The sequence below is a fragment of the Tamandua tetradactyla genome, chromosome X (genome assembly GCF_023851605.1).
Source record: "Tamandua tetradactyla isolate mTamTet1 chromosome X, mTamTet1.pri, whole genome shotgun sequence".
NCBI classification, from domain to species: Eukaryota; Metazoa; Chordata; class Mammalia; order Pilosa; family Myrmecophagidae; genus Tamandua; species Tamandua tetradactyla.
This window is the reverse complement of record NC_135353.1, coordinates 36024122-36045196: the sequence shown is the minus strand read 5'-3', so window position 1 is coordinate 36045196 and position 21075 is coordinate 36024122. Positions and strand designations below refer to the sequence as shown.

The window sequence follows — 21075 nt, the reverse complement described above, 5'->3', positions numbered from 1 at the left end:
TGACTGGGCATTTCCAATGATTATGCAAGGAAGGGAAGAGATTTGCTGAATTTCAATTTAAAAAGAGGTTGGTTTGCTAAGTAATAGGGATCTTCTTTGCTAATAGGAAACTTATGAAGGTTTGCTCTTGGGAGGCTTATATTTAATGGCTATGTTGGAGGCTTATGATTACCAGCTCCTTTGGAGGTTTATGGTTTCACTGAGAATATGAGTCTAACATATATTGGGGCCTTGCTTGTGGGAGGCTCACAGAATTCTGCTCATGGAAGGTTCATTAGTTACTGCTGTCTTGGAGGCTTACAGTTACCAGCTCCCTTGGAGGCTTATGGTCTACCCAATACATAGCTCTAAGTGAGACTAACCACCCAGATCCATGATCCAGTCACAACAACAAAGCAGTTGTCCCCGGTTTGTTGTCAGAGACTAGGAAAATTCATGCAGTCTTTCATTCAGGGCATCCCCCAAATTACTTTGACTGCTGCATGGGAAAAACGACACTCTTAAGCATCAGAGAGTTTTGACTGAGCTCAGATTTTGTAGGCACTGAGGCCAGGACTGCATGAAAGTGGGCCTAGGTGCCAACTGGGGCAGGCCAAGATCTCCCTGGGACACCAAACAAACTCTTGAGGGAGGATCTGGGAAGAAGGTGTCACTTACATTGGACTGAGTTGGTTGCAGATGTTTGAGAGCTGCAGAGGTGAGCTGGTGTCACATCAGGGTGGTCTGAGTCAGTGGACTGAAGCTGTTAAGTGCATGGAAACCTGAATGACCACGTGGTTTGGGGAACAGAGTTACTAGGTTGTTGTTCCCGTAGCCCCAAGGGACAGGAAACTCAAACCTCAGTCTAATCTCCATTCCTGGGTTTTGGCACCAGTATTAAGCACAGAGTCATTAAGGAATCCATATGGGACAGTGAGTCTAAGTTTAAACAAGTTTATCGAAGGGAGAGAAGGCAGCAACAGAGCAGGGAAAAAGCAGGCAGGCAGTAGCCAACAAAACCTGCAGTGAAAGGAAAGAAGAAAGGCTCCAGCTCTCTTCCTGAGAGCTTGCAATTTTAAAAGACAAACCATGCTGGGTGGGGATGGTTATCAAACAGGGACAGGTCTTGACCACAAGGCTGTTTATTGTCTTCTGATGTGTGTGGTGCCTTCTGACGGGTACAGCACTGTCATGCCTGGGGACCTCACTTCCACATCCTGGTTATGCAAAAGAAGCTGAGTGGTCGCCTGCCTAAAAAAGTCCCTTTTATATGTGTTCTTTTTCTGAGGCCTGATACATGGGACATGGCTTCCAGGGGTGTAAATCTCCCTGGCAATGTGAGACAGAAATCCTGTGATGAGCCAGGACCCAGCATCAAGGGATTAAGAAAGCCTTCCTTATCAAAAGGGGGAAGAGAGAAATGAGACAAAACAAAGTCTCAGCGGCTGAGATATTTCAAACAGAATCAAGAGATTATCCTAGATGTTACTCATATGTATTATATAGATATCTCTTTTTATTTTATGGTGTATTGGAGGGACTGGAGGGAAGAACATGAAACTGTTGAGCTGTGCTCCAATAGCCTTGATTCTTGAAAATGATTGTATAATGTTACAACTTTTACAATATGTCTGTGTGAGTGTGAAAACCTCGTGTCTGATGCTCATTTTTTCCAGGATATGGATAGGTGAGAAAAAAAGGTGGATACAGAAATAAATAAGTAATAGGGAGAAAAAGAGTAAAATAAATTGCATAGATTTAAATTCTAATGTCAATGAGAGGGATGGGTAAGAGGTATGGTATGTATGAGTTTTCTTCTTTTTCTTTTTCTTTGTTTTTCTGGAATGATGCATATGTTTGACAAAATGAACATGGTGATGAATACAAAACTATGTGATGATAGTGTGAACCATTGAATTGCACACCATGTATGTAATGCATGTATGTGAATGTTTTTCACTAAAAATATTTTTAAATGAGCAATACACATGGATAGACACTTTTCCAAAAAGAAAGAACAAGTGGTCAAAAAGTGTTTGAAAAGATTCTCAATTCACTAGTTAGTAGGGAAATGCAAGCAAAAACCACAATGAGCTATCATTTCACACTTACTGCAAAGACCATTATTTAAAAATCTGCAGAACACTATACATTCTGAAAGACAATGTGGATAAATAGGTACACTTCTTCACTGTTTGTGGGAATGTAGAAGGATACATCCACTTTGGTGGCAGTTTGGCAGTTCCTCAGGAAGTAAAGTATAGACTTTCCAAATGATCTGGCAATCCCATTACTAGGTATATATTTTGAAGAACAGAAGGAAAGGATAGGAATATACACTTGCACAAGAATTTCATAGTGACATTATGCATGCTTGCTAATAGACAGAAACAGCCCAAATTTCCATCAACTGATGAGTGGATAAACAAACTGGCAAATTTATATATATGTATAAAATGGAATACTATTCAGCTATAAGTAAGTATAAAAGATGAATTAATGATGCATGCAACAATGTGGATGAAACTTGATGACATTATGTTGAGTGAAATAAGCCAGAAACCAAAGGAGAAATATTTTATGACCTCACTATTAGACACTAATTATAATGAACAATTCTGGGAGTTAAATTTGAGGGCATAGGTTATCAAGACATAGGGAGTATAGTTTGTGCAAATGAAGCTTAAGGAGCACAGAGTGTTCATTAAGGTTGCTTGTAAATGTTCAGAAATGGATAGCACAGTAGTACGTGATAGCAAAATGCTGTGAGTGTCTAACAATTCTGAGTGTGAATATGGTTGAAATGAAATGTCTAATATCAAGTATGTCACTAGAAGAAAAGACAGGGCATGAAGTCTGGAACTGTAGAGCATACTGAAACTCATAGAAAATGATGACAGTGGTTAAGTATGTAAATATAAAAAAGTTCTTACATGAATTAGAACTAATGTACATCACAATTACAAGGTGTTATTAGGATAGTGTGCTGGTTAGAATGTATTATTTACCCCAGAAAAGCCATGTTTTAGTCCTGAACCAATTGTGTGGGAGCAGCCATTTTTTAAATACTGAATCAATACTGTAGGTTGGAAACTTTAGATTAACTCCATAGAGATGGGACACACCAATTGTGGGGGTGATCTTTTGATTAGACAGAAATGTGACTTCACGCATCCAAGTGAGTATTGATTAGTTTACTGGAATCCTTTAAAAGAAAAAAGAGGAGTCAGAAGCAACAGAGAGAGAACTGACAGAAAGTTCAGAGCAGAGCTGACAGATGTTGACACTTAGAGGACAGAAACACGGATGTTTGGAGATGCTTGGAGACTAGCAAATGTCACCATGACATGTTAACTAATCCAGAACCTGGAGAGAGCCAAGGGAAGCCAAGAGATGAAAGCCAGCCCCAAAGAAGCAAATTGAGGAACCCCCACATGGGCAGAGACTAAAAGCATTGGAGCCCAGGAGCAAGGGATCAGCAGATGCCAGCCATGTGACTTCCCAGCTGACAGAGGTGTTCCAGACCAATCGTATTTTCTTGAGTGAAGGCAAACTCTTGTTGGTACCATAATTTGGACATTTTCACTTCCTTAGAAGTGTAAACTCGTAACTTATTAAATTACGCTTTTTAACAACAGTTCACATTCTGATATATCACATTTCAGCAACTTGCAAACTAATGGAGATAATATATGGGAAAAATACAGTTAATGAAAACTAAGGTCTATAGTTAACAGTAACATTGTGATATTCCTTATTAATTGTAACCAAGGCACTACACCAAAGGTTAACATCAACAGTAGAGTTATAAAGCGTATGGGATTTTTTGGAGGAAATGAGAATATTCTCCTATGGATTGTGATGGTGAATGCATAACTATGTGATTACAACCAGAACCATAGATTGTAAGCTTAGGATGGATTATGTGGTCTGTGAATAAAACTGTTAAAAATAATATATAACAATCTCTTTCAACTCAATGGTAAGAAAAATAATCCAATTAAAATGGAGAAAATTTTACATTGATATTTCACCAGAGAAGATAAATGAATGAACAATGTGCACATGAGAAGATACTGAGCATCATTAATCATTAAGGAAATGGAAATTGAAACAATAATGAGATACCACTATACATCCACTGGAGAAGCTATAATTTAAAAGGCAAATAATAACAAAGGAATGGAGAAATTGGAATGCTCATATACTGCTGGTGGAAGGGTAATACAGTTTACTCACTTTGTAAAAACAATTTGGTATTATATTATAAAGTTAAACATAAATTACCATATACTTCAGCCATTCAAGTACCAGGAATCTCCCTGAGAGAATTGAAAACATATGTCTATGGAAACACTTGTACACTAATGTTCATAGCATCCTAAAGTCCAAAACTGGAAATAATCTAAATGGCCATCAACTTGTGAATGAATATATAATATGTAGTATATACACACAACAGATTTATTCATCAACAAAAATGAGAATTGGCACATGCAACAAAATGAGTAAACCTGAAAAACCATGTTCTTGAGACTTTTTGGAAGATGGTAGAATAAGGACCGGCAGAATTCACCCCTCCACCAAAAGCACTTAGTGAATAGGCAGAAATTATTCAAAGCAGTAGTTACAAGGTCAATTGTAACATACAAGGAAGACCTGGGTTAAAAAAATCAAAGAAACAATGACTGAGAAATCATGGTCAGTGAACTCAGTTATGGCATCTGTTTCTCATCCTCCTCCTGAGCCCTGCAATATCAGATAGCTTGGTGGCTTCATTCTTGCGAGTTGGTGAGACCTGGAGCAGTCCTACTCCAACTGTGGGCCAGCAAAATGAACCCTCTTGGTCCTGCAGCCTAAGGCTTTTTCACACAGGAGCTCAGAAACTCACGTGGCTCCATTAACTATAAAAACTGAAAGACTGGTTCCAGCCAAACATCCTGCACCCTGAGGCTAGCAGATATGGAGTAGTTCTGGGCAAACTGTTGGCTGGTGAAGCTATCCCTCTCTGCCCTGCAGCCTAGAACCTTTCCATGCAGCAGCCCAGGAGTCCAGAGCTCCATTTGTTCCACAAATTCAGAGACTGAGGAAAGGGAATAATTTGTACGAGGGTGCCCAACAGCCATCCCTTACACCAAGGCCAGCATGTCTGGACATGACTGGCTCTCATGTGACTGGTTACAGTGGGCTGGAGGAGACAGGAAGGCCCTCCGCTCAGGAAAAGAAGGGGACCTGACATAGCCTGTTCCACCTGCTAGCCAGAGAGAGTGACCCACCAAATCTTTCAGCTTTGAAACTTTTTACAGAGGATCCCAGGATGCTCACAACCTCACTATTTCTAGAAGAAGAAAAGCTACAGTGAGTGACTTGCATTCCCCTGGCATACCCCTACTCTTGAGGCATACATCTCTTAGTTTGAGTATGCCTAGGTCTTGCCAGTGGGCTGCTGCAATCTGGGAGAGGCAGGGACGACATACCCTTGGGGAAAGAGGAGGAGGCAGAACATTCTTGACCCAACTGTTGGCCAGTACAATAAGACAGCCATGGTCATTTCTAGGCAGGTGTCCACAACACAATGGGGCCTTTATCACTGCTCACTTTAGAATTAGAGGGGTGAGAGGGATAAAAATTAACTTACCTTCATAGGAAGTGGGGAAGAGTTTGCTGAATAGAACCATGAGCTGGGAAGGCTGGGAAAGTGCAGCCTGAAAAGTTACTTTCCCCACACTCTCTCTAGGGCCCTTTGGTGTAGGTCTGATTTAGCTGTGAAATACTGACAAATTGCCGAAGGAAAGCTTCAACATCAACCCAATCAACAACAAAGTCTTCAATGAGAGGAAAACCAACTTTCAGAATAATCTTATCAAGGCTATTAGAAACACAGAAACCAGAAAAAAACTACAAGGCATGTTTAGAAACAAGATATGGCCAAATCAAATGATCAAATTTCTGAGGAAATACAGAATTTTGAACAACAAATCAATGATGGCAAAAAAATGTAAATAATTTCTACAAGATGGTTAAAGAAATAAAGGATATTAAGACCCTAGGAGAAGGAGGACAGCAGTGGCTCATTGGCAGAGTTCTCATCTGCCATGCTAGAGACCAGGGTTCAATACCCGATGCCTTCCCTTGCAAAAACAAAACAAAACAAACAAACAAACCCTAAGAGAGCATAAAGAAGAGTGTGAAAGTTTACGTAGAATTATAGTATATATTACAGGATTGTGAGGTATTGTGGATGAAATTTAAAATCTACTAGAACCACACAAAAACAAATTTGAAGAGGCAGACTAAAGGATCTGAAAATTAAAGGACAAAACAACCTAACTCAAACAAAAAGAGCAAATGGGGAAAAAATGGAAAAAATTTAGCCAGGTCTCAGGGAAATGATTGACAACACAAAGTCCTCAAATATACACATTATAGATGTCTTAGAAGAAGAGAAGGGTAGGATGAATATTTGAGGACATGACACCTGAAAATTTCCCCAAAACTCATACTAAATCAGACTTCAAAACACAAAGAGGTGAGAATCTTGAAAGCAGCAAGAGAAGAAGGATTCACCCAATACAAAGAAGATACATGGCTAAATGCTGACTATTTATCAAGCACATGGGAGCATGCAAACAAGAAGGCAGTGGCATGATATATTTAAGATACTGAAAGATAAAATTGTGAGCCAAAAATTCTTTATCCAGCAAAGTCATACCTCAAAAGTGAGAGCTTAAAGTACTCACAGAAAAATAAAAGCTGAAAGAGATTGTTAACAAGAGACCTGCCCTACAAGAAAGACTAAAGGGAGTTCTGATGGCTGAGAAGTACAGAAGTGGCTTGGATGAGAGTATAGAAGTAATGATTATCAGCAAGGGTAACTGAAAGGTTAAAAGGAGAGGGAAATAACATATCTGGAAAATTAATGCAAAGGATAGAATGGTGAATGGAGAGACAGATTTTACATTAATAAAATTGAATGTTAATGGATTAAACACTCCAGTGAAGTCATATTTGGCAGGGTAGTTAAAAAATGATGTAACTAAGTTCTCTTTACAAGAGACTTAGTTTAGACCCAAAGATACAAAAAAGTAAAAAGTGGAAGGATAGAAAAAAAAAACCGTGCAAGTAGCAACCAAAACAAGCAGCAGTAGTATATTAGTATCATAACAAATGGACATTAAATGCAAAAATGTTTTCAGAGACAAAGAATGACAACATATTTTAATCAAAGTGGCAATTCACCTAAAAGAAATAATAATCATAAACATTTATACACCTAATGAAGGTGCTTCAAAGTACATGTGGTAAACACTGATAAAACTGAGGGGAGTAATTGAAATTTTTACAATAATAGTGATAGACTTCAACACACCTATCTCATAGCTAGATAAGACATCTAAACAATGTATCAATAAGGCAACAGAGAACATAAATAATATGATAAATGAACTAGATCTAAAAGACATGTATAGAACATTGGCCCCCAAATAGCAAGATATACATTCCTATCAAAGGCTCATTGATCATTTTCCAGGGTAGACCACGTGCTGAGGCACAAAAAAAAGGTCTTTATAAATTTAAAAGGATTGAAATTAAGCAAAATACTTTATCTTATCATAATGGAATGAAGCTACAAATGAATAACAACCAGAGAACCAGAAGTTTCACAAGTATATGGAGGGTAAGCAACATGATAAATGATCAATGATTCAAAAAAGAAACTGCAAGATATATCAGCAAATATCTCAAAAAAAATGTAATGAGAACACAGCATATAACAACCTATGCGATGCAACAAAGACAATGCTGAGTGGGAAATTTATAGCACAAAACATCTAAAAACGAAGAAAGTACTAAAACCAAAGATCTAACTGAACAACTCAAAAACTACACAAAGGACAGCAAACTAATTTCAATAAACAGAAGGACAGAAATAAAGATTGGAGCAGAAATAAATGGGGAACAAAAGAACAATAGAGTGTATCCATAAAATTAAAAGTTGGTTCTTTGACATGATGTAAAAAAGAAGATGAAGCTTAGCTAGTTTGACAAAGACAAAAGGAGATAAATGCAAATTAAAAATTCAGCAATGGCAGCATGGTCATCACCATGGTAATAAGGGGATACAATGAAAAACTGTATCCCAACAAATTAAACCTTACAGGCAAGGCACAGTTTTCTAGCAACACACAAATAACCTACTCTGACTCAAAAAGAAATAGAAGACCTCAACAAACTAGTGACTAGTAAAGAGACTGCATCAGTTATCAAAAACTTCTCACAAAGAAAAGCCCAGTTCTACATTGCTTCACAGTCAAATTTTACCATGCATTGTCGGAAGAAATAACACCAATCCTTCTCAAACTCTACCAAAAATTGAAGTGTGAATACTATATAACTAATTTTATGAAGCCAACATAAGCATAATACCAAAGTCTGCTAAAGAAACTATAAGAAAAGAAAAACACAGACCAATCTCTCTAATGAATACAGATGTGGAAATCCTGAAAAAAATTGCAAACAGAATCCAACAGGAGAATAAAAGAATTATTCACCATGACAAAGTAGGATTTATTCCAGGTATGCAAGGATGGTTCAACATAAGAAAATCAGTTTAATGTAATACACCACATTAACAAATAAAAAGGGAAAAACCACATGATCATCTCAATTGATGTAGAAAAGGCATTTGACAAAACCTAGCATGCATTCTTGGTAGAAACATTTCAAAAGGCAAAAATCAAAGGACAGTTTCTCAACCTGATAAATGGCATATATGAAAAACCCACAGCTAACATCATGCTCAATGGTGAAAGATTGAAAGCTTCTCCTCTAAGATCTTTTTTTTGCCAGCAACTTTTAAAAATGTTACATATAATATTTTCAGGCACATCTGATGATAATATTTTATAACACAGTAGGTGTCAAAGTATGTTTAACATATGATTTCTCCAGGATCCCTCCCCTTTCTGAAATGGAAGAACCGAAAGCATGATGTAAAGACTGGTAATGCTTAGTCTATCATTGGTACACTTATACAAACCCTATTCTAATATTTAACGTAAAAAAATCCATAAACTAGAAACTTCTTCAATTTATGAACACCATTCATGACTTCTGCTTCTTGAGTATTTTCTTCTTTTAATGTATTAATATTTTCTTTTCCTAGAATACTCTATAGCTTAGTAATTTTTCATCACCAGAAGCACTAGTTGGGCCATTTAATGACTTTTCTGAAGGACTATGCTCTTCAATCACATATTTTGCCTAGTTCACTTTCATTAACTGAAGCTGTGTCAGATTCAGTCATTCCATCTATTAGAAAAGCTTCTTCATCACAGTTCCATTATGAGACCACCTACGACTGTTAGTACTATGATGAGATTCACTGGCATCAGTCTGTAGTCTGATCTGATTTTGTATTATCAAATAAGATGTATAGATTGCTGTCTGCATCTTTGAGCACAGAACTGATGGAGGATTTGCCACCACTTTGTAAACCATGATCTCAATCCCTGAAACACCTCTGACTCTTCCTCCTGGGCATCATCTGCTGTCACAATAATGCTGGCTTTCTTGATCATCCTCTCTTGCCAATGACCAATCACCCAGCTTATCTTATGTTCAGATTCTGCTTCAGAGGGATTAGACAGCTCAGAGTTTGTACTGCAACTGAAGGTGTAATTAGAGCCCCAAGACCTATGCCTCTTCCACTATAAAACTTAGAACCAATCTGTCAAACCTATTCATCAATCTGTAAGCATTTCATTCTTAGTGGTTCTACTTCCTTTAGATAATCAATATGATACTCCAAAAGAACTTACACATTTCCGTTGCTTTCTTTAGTGTCAGCAAATACAAATGGAACCATCCCATCCTCTCTGGGTAGTTTATTTTCATGGTCTCCTTTGATTTTCACCTGAACCACACCATATTTGTCCACTATTTCCTGAAACACTTTTCCATTTTTACCAATTACTTTTAAAGAGAGATTCTTAGGAACATGAATAAAAATCCCCACAAATTCCAAGAAACCTCTAACCCATTTTTATGGCATCAGCACTCTCTCCATAGATTCTAAATGTTCCGGTATCTTCTTGTAGCTTAATAACTGTAACTCCAGGAACATTCCTAGCTTGATATATGCTACTACCATGTGTTTCTATTGCCAGGCCTCTCATCTTCTCTCATAACAAATTCCTCATGAAAAGCTTCTGAGAGTTGTTCTGTGCATTCTAAATGCTTAGTGGCCTTTTTATTTCTGGAATAAGCAACAACTTTGTATGGATATTTCACAAATGAATTTCATTTAAAATATTTACTCTCTTTACAGTTGTTTCACTGGCAGACGATATCATTAGCTATGTGATTCCTGGATGGTAAAAAATTCTGCATGCTCCTACTGCTTTCTTAAAATCTTTATGTGCATTTTTATTACACTCACCTCTCTCAAATCATCAAGATCATCCACACTGCATTTAAAGAAGGTATTTTTTGACAGTTTTATTTTGATCGACAGGTCAAAGTCATTCAAATGTGACTATTTCATTGTAAGTGGACTCACAAGCAGCATATTCAATCACCTAAAATTTTCCTTTCATCACTCAAGCTTTAACCAGCCACCACCCACATGATTCTTGGTCATTTGCTCTTGAATAAACTTCTACTATATCTTCTTCATTAATCATTTTCATATCAGGTGGTGGTGGTAATCTAACTTCATTAAATGGAAACTGATGTTCTGGTTGCCAATTATTTTCTGAAATAACTGTGATGGAATCTCCATCAACAACTTTCATAAATCCCTTATAGAAAGCTCCATTGGAGCCACAAACCTGCATCATCAGCTATGCCATGTTGGAACTGCTAAGCCCCTCTAAGATCTTGAACAAGACTAGTGTGATGGTTGGTTTCATGTGTCAATCTGGCCAAGTGATGGTGCCCAGTGGTCTGCTCAAGCAAGAACTGGCCTAACCATTACTGCAAGATTATTTTGTAGCAATCATCAGTCAGTTGTTTGCATCTATGACAGACTATATTTACAATCCACTAAAGGGAGTGGCTTCTGCAATACAGTAATCCAATCAGCTAGATTTAATCCAATCAATTGAAGTTTTTTAAGGGGTAAGTGATGATTTTAGCAATCAGAAGAGGGAGCATTCATCTCAACTTCAGCCAGCCTCTCTTGCAGAATTCATTGAACAACTTCATCATTGCTGTCAGCCCATGGCCTGCCCTACAGATTTTAGATTTGTGCATCCTCACAGTTGTATGAAACATTTTTGCAATATCTGATTTTTACAGATATCTCCTGTTCGTTCTTTTTCCCCAGAGAATCCTGACTAATATAACTAATATAACTAATCGTGACTAGTAACACACTGCCACCACTGTTATTCAAAATTGTTTTGAAACTTCTTGTTGAGAATCAGGCGAACAAACAAACAAAAAAAATGAGCATCTAAATCAGAAAAGGAAGAAGTAAAACTTTCACTATTTTCAGATGACATAAACCTAGATTTAGAAAATCCCCACTAAAAAAATGACAAAACTATATGAGTAAATAAGTTAGTTCAGCAATGTCATGGAGTAAAAGATCAACATGCAAAAATTAGTAAGGTTTCAATATGCATGTAATAAGCTGAGGAAGTAATCAAGAGAAAAAACTCAATCTTCAATAATAGCTAAAAGAATTAAATATCTAGGAATAAATTTAGTTAATGATATAAAGGTGATGTACACAAACAATTATAAAACATTGCTGAAAGAAATAAAAAAAGACACATCCCATGTTCATGGGTTAGAAGGCAGAATGTTGTTATTTCAATTCTACCCAAATTGCTCTACTGATTCAATACAATACCAATCAAAATTCCTATAGCCTATTCTGCAGAAATGGAAAATAATTATTAGATTTATTTGGAAGGGAAAGAGGCCTTAAATAGCTAAAAATACGTTGAAAAAGAAAAATGAAGTGCGGGCACTCATGCTTCCTGTCTTTGAAGCTTATTATAAAGCCTCAGGGGTTAAAACAGCACGGTACTGGCATAAAAAACAGTGATCAATCAATCAAGAGTTAAAAAATAGGTATATGGTCAATTATATTTGACAAGGCTCCCAAATCCACTCAACTGTGATAGAACAGTGTCTTCAATAAATAGTGTTGTGAGAACTGAATATCCATATCCAAACAATAAAAGAGGTCCCCATCTCACACACTATACAAAAATTAATTCAAAAATGATCAGAAAAAAATATATATAAGCCCCAATACCATAAAACCCATAGAAGAAAATATAGGAAAACATATTCAAATTCTAGTGATTGGAGATAGTTCTTAGGCTTTTCACCCAAAGCACAAACAATGATAGAAAAAATAAACAAATGGGACCTCCTCTAAACTAAATTCTTCTATATTTCAAAGGACTTTTCAAATGAATGAAAAGGAAGCCAACTAAATGTGAAAAAAATATATGGAAACCACATATTTGACAATGTTTTGAGTTCTAGAATATATAACAATATCCTACAATTCAACAATAAGAAAACAAACAACCCGATTTAAAAATGGCAAAAAAAAAACCCAAAACATTAATAGACAGTTTCCCAAAGAGGAAATACAAATAGCTAAAAATCATGTAAAAATATGTCCAGCTTCACTAGCTATTAGGGAAATGTTCATCAAAACCACAATGAAACATCAATGAGATATTTCATGCCTAATATATTGGCCGCTATTAAAGAAACAGGAAACTGGAAGTATTGTAGAGGATGTAGATAAATAGCAACAAATTTCCACTGCTGGTGGAAATGGAGAATGGCACAGCTGCTGGGGAAGATAGTCTGCCAATTCCTCAGAAATCTAAGTATAGAGTTGCCTTGCAATTTCGCAATTCCACTACTTGGTACATACCCAGAGGATCTGAAAGCAGAGATATGAACATATACTTGCACACCGATGTTTATACCAACATTATTCACAATTTCTAAGAGATAGAAACAACGCAAATGTGCATGAACAGTTGAATGGATAGCCAAATATGGCATATACATGCAATGGAATATTATTCAGCAGTGAGAATGAATGAAGTCCTGAATTATGCAACAACATGTATGAACTCTGAGGACATTATTTGAATGTAATAAGTAAGACAACAAACAACAAATATTGTATGATCTCACTAATATGAACTGATTATAATATATAAACTTATACAGATAAAATCTAGAATATAGGTTGGCTGGGACAGAATGAGGCTAGAGAATGGTAAGCCATTGCCTAATATGTACAGAATATTTACTTAGATTGAACTTAAATGTTTGGAAATGAATAGAGGTGACAATAGCACATTATTGCGACTGTGCTTAATAGTGCTGAATTGTGAGTGAGTGTGGTTGAAAAGTTTAGTTTAGAGTGATGTATACCACCAGAAGGAAACTAGAGGTGAAAACATGGGAATGTATAAACAGTTAATCTTCTGGTGGATGATGAATGTGAGTAATGGTACACATGTAAAAACATTATCTTATGGGCTAGAACAAATATATGACACTATTTCAAAGAATGAATAATAGTGGGGTATTTGGGAGAAAATGTACCTATTGCAACTACAGCTAGAATCAACAGTAATACCTTAATAGCCTCTCATCAACAGTAACAAATGTATTAGACCAATAATAGGGTTCAACAGTAGGGGTTTATATAAGCGATTGTAAAGGATAAGGGATATTCTGTTTCTTTTTAATATTGTTCTTTTATCTTATTATTACATTTGGCATAATGAAAATGTCCCAAAATTGATTGTGGTAATGATTATAAAACTTTATTTTGATACAGAGAACCATTGTTGATATACTTAAGTATGGTGTGTGAATATATCATAATAAAATTGCAATTAAAAAATAAAATAATATGCTAAATAAAAGAGGCCAGACACAAAATAACACCTTGCACAATTTCACTTATATGAAATGTTCTGGAAAGGAACTTCCAGAGAGATGAAAATTCCAACAGTTGACTGTGGAGGAAAGCAGGAACATGAGGTCCTACCAAAGGTATCACATCTTTATCCCTATGGAGAAGAATATGTTGTAAAATTGTATTGTGGTCATTATTGTACATCTCTGTAAATTTACTAAAATTATTTGTATTGTACACTTAAATTGTACTTCATTGAGGCTGTCGGTATACCATTTCACTAGTATATGAAAACACAAATATTTAGGGACAGATGTGCCAAAAGATATACAAGAATTGTACATTAAAATATATAAATCTTTATTGAAAGAAGATAAAAATTAAATTAGTATACATTATTTTCATCAATCAAGAGACAGAATGTTAGTAAGATACCAAATCTCTTCAATTGCCATGTAGATGCAGCAGAATCTGTGAAGATAATTTGAAGTCAAATGGGAAAGCAAAACAGCCAGAACTCAGAAGGGGAATAAAGATGCTGGGCATACACACACAACATACTTTCAATAGTAGTAGTAATAATAATGAATTATTTACAATTACCATTAAATTCTGGATCTCCAGGATATCACCAATTAAAATTCTTGAAAAGATAAGCCTGAATATTATTTACCATCATAAAGAATGTACTGCCGCAACTGAACCTTAATAAGGTCTTATAAGATAAAGGACAACATTGAATACTTTGGGGATTTTCAAGTTCTGTTTGAGTCTTGTCTTTCAATATGGCAAGTTATTCAGAATCAGGTTAAGATTGTGATGCAATAGTTTAGGACTGCGGACACAGCAAGGCAAGGATGTTGAGGCCAGTAGTTCAAATAATATTCTAACAAATTGTTTGATGTTTTCAATTGAGGAATTGATAGATATTTTAAGAAGCAGATAGAGTGAACAACAAAGACATTTGCAATCTTTATTTTCCTGGGGAAGAATTTCAATGAATAATGTAAATATTTCAATGAGGACTGCAGAATAGTAAAGGCATATTAATATTGGCAGTGGTTTTGATTCTCATTATAGATATACAGAATTCAAGACATGTTGGCCTTGCTGTAAAAATAGACAGTGCAATGGAAAAGAATAGATAGACCAAAAATAATCTCACACATCAATGACTAATTGATTTGGAAGAAAAGTGCTGAGCAAATTTAATGAAGTAAAGATCATGTTTTCAAAAAATAGTGGTAGGAAAATTAGAAATCCATGTTTAAAATATTCTGCAAATGAAAAGCTTTCTTTGCACTATTTTTTTCACACATAAGGTGACATTTTACAATATTAACTATCATCTATTTTTAGCACCCTGCAATAATGACATTCCTTTGCTCTTCCTCATGCAAAAACATTTTTAAAATTTGTACATTGTACATTTCACTATTATTATACACTCTAGGCATTCCTAGATTAAACCATCTCAATCTTTAACATCTATTTTTCTTCTGATTTCATTTATGTCCCCAGCCCACCTCCCTCTATCATTCTCACATGCAGCTTCATTCAGTGTTTTAACATAATTATATTACAATTAGGTAGTATTGTGCTGTCCATCTCTGAGTTTTTTATCCAGTCCTGTTGCACAGTCTGTATCCCTTCAGCTCCAATTACCCAATATCTTACTCTATTTCTATCTCCTGATGGTCTCTGTTACCAATGACATATTCCAAGTTCATTCACTAATGTCAGTTCATATCAGTGAGACCATACAGTATTTGTCCTTTAGTTTTTGGCTAGTCTCACTCAGCATAATGTTCTCATTATGCAGCTTATTATGCAGCTGTCTGCACTATCTTGAATCTTATCCAAAAATTAAGCTAAAATGTATCATAGACCTAATTCTTTTTACTTTGGCAGGCTCCAGGAATCGATCCCATGTCTCTGGCAAAACCTAAAATTTAAAAGCTATATCATAAAACTTCCAGAAGAAAATATAGAGGAAAATATTTTTACTATGATTAGGCAAATATTATTTTAGATATGACAAAAAAAGCATGATCCATTATGAAAACTAATAAGTTGGACTTCATTTGATATAAATTCTTTTGCTCATTTAAAGACACCATTAAGAAAGTGAAAAGGGAAAAGTAAAAAGTAAAATCTCAAAACTCAATAATAAGAAAAGAACTCAATAAAGAGGTGGAAAGTTTGAAAAGACAATACAACAAAGAAGATATATTGATGGCAAAGGAGCATAGGAAGACACAATCAACATCATAATTCACTTGGGAAATGCAAATCAAAACTATAATGAAACAGCAGTTTAAACTTTTCAGAATGGGTAAAATTAAAAAGATAAAAGTGATGGTGAGGATATGGAGGAAGTAGTACTCTCATAATCTGCTCCTAGGAATGTAAAATGTTATAAACAAGTGGAAACCAGTTTGGTGGAGTTTATTAGAAGTTCTATACCCCTAAATAAGGCCAGGTGATTCTACTCCTAAGTATTTACTCTTGAGAAATGAATTAATATGTCCATATGAGACTTGTACATGAAAAATCATAGAAGTTTTATTTGTAGTAGACAAAACTTGGAAACACTCTGTAAGAAAATAAGCAAACAGTGGTATATCCATCTAATGGAATAATACTCAGTAATAAAAGCTACTTAACTCTTGATACATGTAATAATAAGAAGGAACATAGAACTAATAATGCTGAGTGAAAGAACCTTGATGAGAAAGGCATACATATTGAATGATTCCAGTTATTAAAAATTCTAGAAGTTGCCAAGTAATCTATATCAATGGAACGCTTATTAGTGGGTGCCTAAGGGAGGAGGAAGGTGCATGAAGAAGCGATTATAAAGGGATATGAATAAACTTTGGGTGTTAATGTATATGTTCTTTTTTCTTTTAATAAAAACAATCCCACAGCATTTATTGTGATCTGGTAATAACATAAGGGCAATCAAAACAATATGAGCAAATATTACAGAACTATACTCCTAACAAAGGACACCTAAAAAAAATGTATTGCCTTCTCAACAACTTCTCATTTTATTGATCATTTCTATTTGGAAACACTTTGTAGCAGGGTAATATTATCTCCTTTTAGCATGATCTGACCCAGTTGTTTTCCTGACTTCGTTTTAGAATGAATCTCTTCTGCATCATCTAAAATGAGGTTCACGTACTCATCAAAATCAATAATACTGCCCTCTATCTGCATATTTACTTGCTAGTAGAGCCACACCTGAATCCCGGATCTATTTTACAATTGTCTGAAGATGAGGTTGACAGGTTGTACCATCACCTTCCTCACTTTGTGGTCCTGGCCACTATACACCATGGTGGAAGTTCACACAGACCACACGAATCCGCATGGCACCTCAGAAAGCAACCTCCAGGCTGTTCATTAAATTTTTATTGATGGTTTTACAGGTCAAATCTATCATATATTTTAAACATCAACTTCTCCATGTGAAATTTGTGCATCTATTTAATGCAAATTATGATCAAATAAAGCTTTCATATAAATCAAAGGGAAGAATCTGCCCTATTGACCAAAAAATCATAGGGGCTAAGCAATTTAACCAGCAAGTATCTTAAAGAAGAAATAATTCATTCAAATTCTATGCAATCTATTCCAAAGTATGCAAAATGATAACACTTCCCAAATAACTTGATAAAGTTAACATGCATGAACTTGATATCAAACATTATTATGTGCAGTTTACCAGAAAATACAGTTCTATCTCTAACAAGAATATGGATGAAAAGCCTAAAGAAGGAACAATTCTGGGTAATATGGCAAAGTAGGGAGCAGCAGGATTCAGTCCTCCCACCAAAACAACTAATCAACTAGGAATAACAGCCTAAAATAACTATTTTGAAACTCCAGAAACCCAAAAAAAACACTGCAAAGCATCCAAGGAAGAGGGAGAGCAAGAAGAGATAAACTATGGTAAAGAAGTGTAAATAGCTCCCCATCTGGCAGATATTGGTGCCCATTCTCCACTATTAAAGCAGGTTAATATGGAGTCCTCCTCCACAAGGACAAGGGTGGATATGGCTGATCACTGATCACAGCATTTGATTATCTAAATTCAGATCACAGGGTCTGGGCTCTCAAGGCAGCTATTATTTGAGCTCATGCCAAGCAAAGGCTTTAGAAGCCATTATTTCAACTCCACTCTGAAAAAGCAGTGGCAAACATTATTTCATTTGTCCCCACACAGGGGTGGGGGCACTGGAGATTTAAAGATGCAGCACTTCTTCATGGCTACAGGGGACAATTAGCTGAAGGGCTGAATTTGCATGGCAGGGCAGGAAAACTTAGCTTTTGGGAGCCATTGGAGAAACTTTTGATGTCTTTCTTTATCCCCTCAACATGGCACTTTGGAGCTGGTCTGCACACCTTCCGTACATCCCTGGACCCGTTTTGACAGGGAAAGACTGGGTTGGGAAATTCCTCTCCAATGTGCCCTCCTCTAAAATGTTAACCCTGCCAAAAATAGAAGTGTGGGATGATAAAATGAGCGTAAAAGATTTAGCAATGGACAATCTGGGACAAAAGACTGCCAGCATCAAATAACCAGAAGAGAGAGGTGAGTCTCCCGAGAAACAGAGTGGACAAAAAAAAAAAAAAAAAAAAAAAAAAAACTCCTGTATAAAGGGGAACCCAAAATAGCTAAGTTCCAGGAAAATCCCAGGATAAGAAAGAGGCCAAGAAAGACAGACAAGGACCCAATCACTGCATTTGCCTTGGGCAGACCTTCCTGATAGCTGAAGCTCAAGAATGTTTCTGTCAGATACCAAACCAAGACACAGACATCACAGGGAGTGAATACCAACATTAAAATTTTAAAATATTAAAATGTGCATGTACACCAAAAGACTGCCAGGCAAACAAAGAAACAGGAACCAATAGCCCATTCAAAGGAAAAGAACAAAAATACAGGTGCACCAATGAAGAAGATGAGAATGCAAATATACATAACAGAGCCTTTAAAATTACCTTAAAAATGCTAAAGTAGATGAATAAAAGTATGGGGAAAGAGCAAAAAGATATCAAGAAAATAAGGAATTAACTATATGAGAGTCTAAAGGGATACAAACTTTTATAGAGAACCAACCAGAACTACTGGAGTGAAAAACTAAAATAATTGAAATGGAAAATGCCAAGGATAGTTTTGAAAACAGATTGGACCTGGCAAAGAAAGAATGACAGAACTTGAATACAAGGGACATGAAATGAGTTAGGGTGAGGAGCTGAAAGGAAAAAGAAATATTAAAAGTGTAAGTAGTCTAAAACAATTCTGGGACCTCATCAAGTGCAACAATACACACATTATGGAAGTCCTAGCAGGAGAAAAAAGAAAGAAAGGCACAAAAGTTGTACCTAAAGAAATAATGAGAGAGAACATCCCAGACTGAGCAAAGGACATGAACATGCACTTCCAAGAAGCTCAGAGAACAGCAAAAGGGATAAACATGAATAAAAGCACACCACATCATGTACTGAGTATGTTATTAAATGCAAAAGACAAAGAGTTCTGAAAGCTGCAATAGGAAATCAATCAGCTAAATACAAAGGAGTCCCAAATAGATTTGTGCCTACTTCTCATCAGAAATCAAGGAGGCAAGAAAGCATTGGGTTGAAATATGTAAACTGCAGAAGGAAAATGACTGCCAGCCAAAAATTTGTATCTGGTGACAATCTCTTTCTAAAATGAGGGAGAGAGCATACATGAAGGTGGGACAAGATGGCAGCATAATGAATTGTGGAATTTAATTAGTCCTCCAGAGCAACTAGTAAATAGCCATGAATGGTACAGAACAACTGCTGTGGGAACATCAGTGAATGGACATACAATGTATGCCAGCCTGGACCAGGTGGGATGTCTGAGCCCTGCTTAATGAAAAAATTAAAACACCAGAGGAGATGCAAACATTGGAACAACTAATCAAAGATGTTCCTACAACTCTATTTAATAAAATAAGTGGGATATCAAAGACTAAAGGAGATCAAGAAGACAGTAGAACAGCAAAAAGAGGAATTTGAAAGAAAATATAAAAGTAACGGATATCACAATGACTCTGTTGACCAAATAAAAAAGACTCTGTTGACCAAATAAAAAACATACTAGTCTGCCATGCCGGAGACTCGGGTTTGATTCGTGGTGCCTGCTCATGCAAACAAACAAACAAACAAACAAAAACCAAACATACTAAGAGGCACACAACATCAGATTTGAATAGATAGAAGAAAGAATAAGTGATATAGAGGACAGGTTAATTGACCTAAAGACTCAAAATAGCAAATGACAAAAAAAAAAGATGGATAAAACTGAATGGGAACTCAGGGAAATGATAAGAATTATTGGTGTCCCAGAAGGAGAAGAGAGGAGTCAAGGGTTAGGAAGAGTAGTTGAGGATATAAGGGGTGAAAACGTCCCAACCCTCATAAAAGACATAAATATACAAGTCAACTAAGTTCAAAGAACTCCAAACAGAATAAATCCAAATAGGCCTTCCCCAAGGCACATACTAATCAGTCTGTCAAATGTCGAAGAGAAGGAGAAAATCCTGAAATTGACAAGAGAAAACAATCTAATACATATAAGGGAAATCAAATAAGACTGAGTTGAGACTACTCAACTAACGCCCTGGAAGTGAGAAGGCAATGTTATGATATATTCAAGATCCTGAAGAGAAAGACATCCAGCCAAGGATTTTATATCCAATCAAATTGTGCTTCAGAATTGAGGGATTGATTAAAGTTTTCAGACAAAGAAGTCCTAAAAGAATTTGTCAACAAGAGTCCAGCCCTACAAGAAATACTAAAAGGAATTCTGCTGGTTGAAACAAAAGACAGAAGAGGGAGGTCTGGAGGAGGGCACAGAAATGAAGAGTGCCACTAAGGGCAACTTAAAGAATACAAAGAGAAAGAAGGAAAAGAATTTATAGATCTGACAAATAAAATAAAAAGGATGAGATGGTGGAATCAAGAAAGGCTTTTTCAGTAATAACTGTGAAGGTTAATGGGCTAAACTTAAATTAAAAGATACAAATTGGCAGAACAGATTAAGACACATAATCCAGTATATGCTTCTTACAAGAGACTCATCTTAGACATGAAGATACAAATAGATTGAAAGCGAAAGGATGGAAAAATTTTTTTCC

The 21075-nt window shown here is 36.0% G+C and overlaps 2 pseudogenes; both read right to left on the bottom strand.

Moving 5' to 3' along the window:
- Nucleotides 1-9226: 9226 nt before the first annotated feature.
- LOC143670598 (RNA-binding protein FXR1 pseudogene) lies at nucleotides 9227-10832 on the bottom strand (annotated as a pseudogene).
- A 6128-nt stretch (nucleotides 10833-16960) lies between these two features.
- On the bottom strand, nucleotides 16961-17239 carry LOC143671773 (small nuclear ribonucleoprotein E pseudogene; annotated as a pseudogene).
- Nucleotides 17240-21075: the final 3836 nt, after the last annotated feature.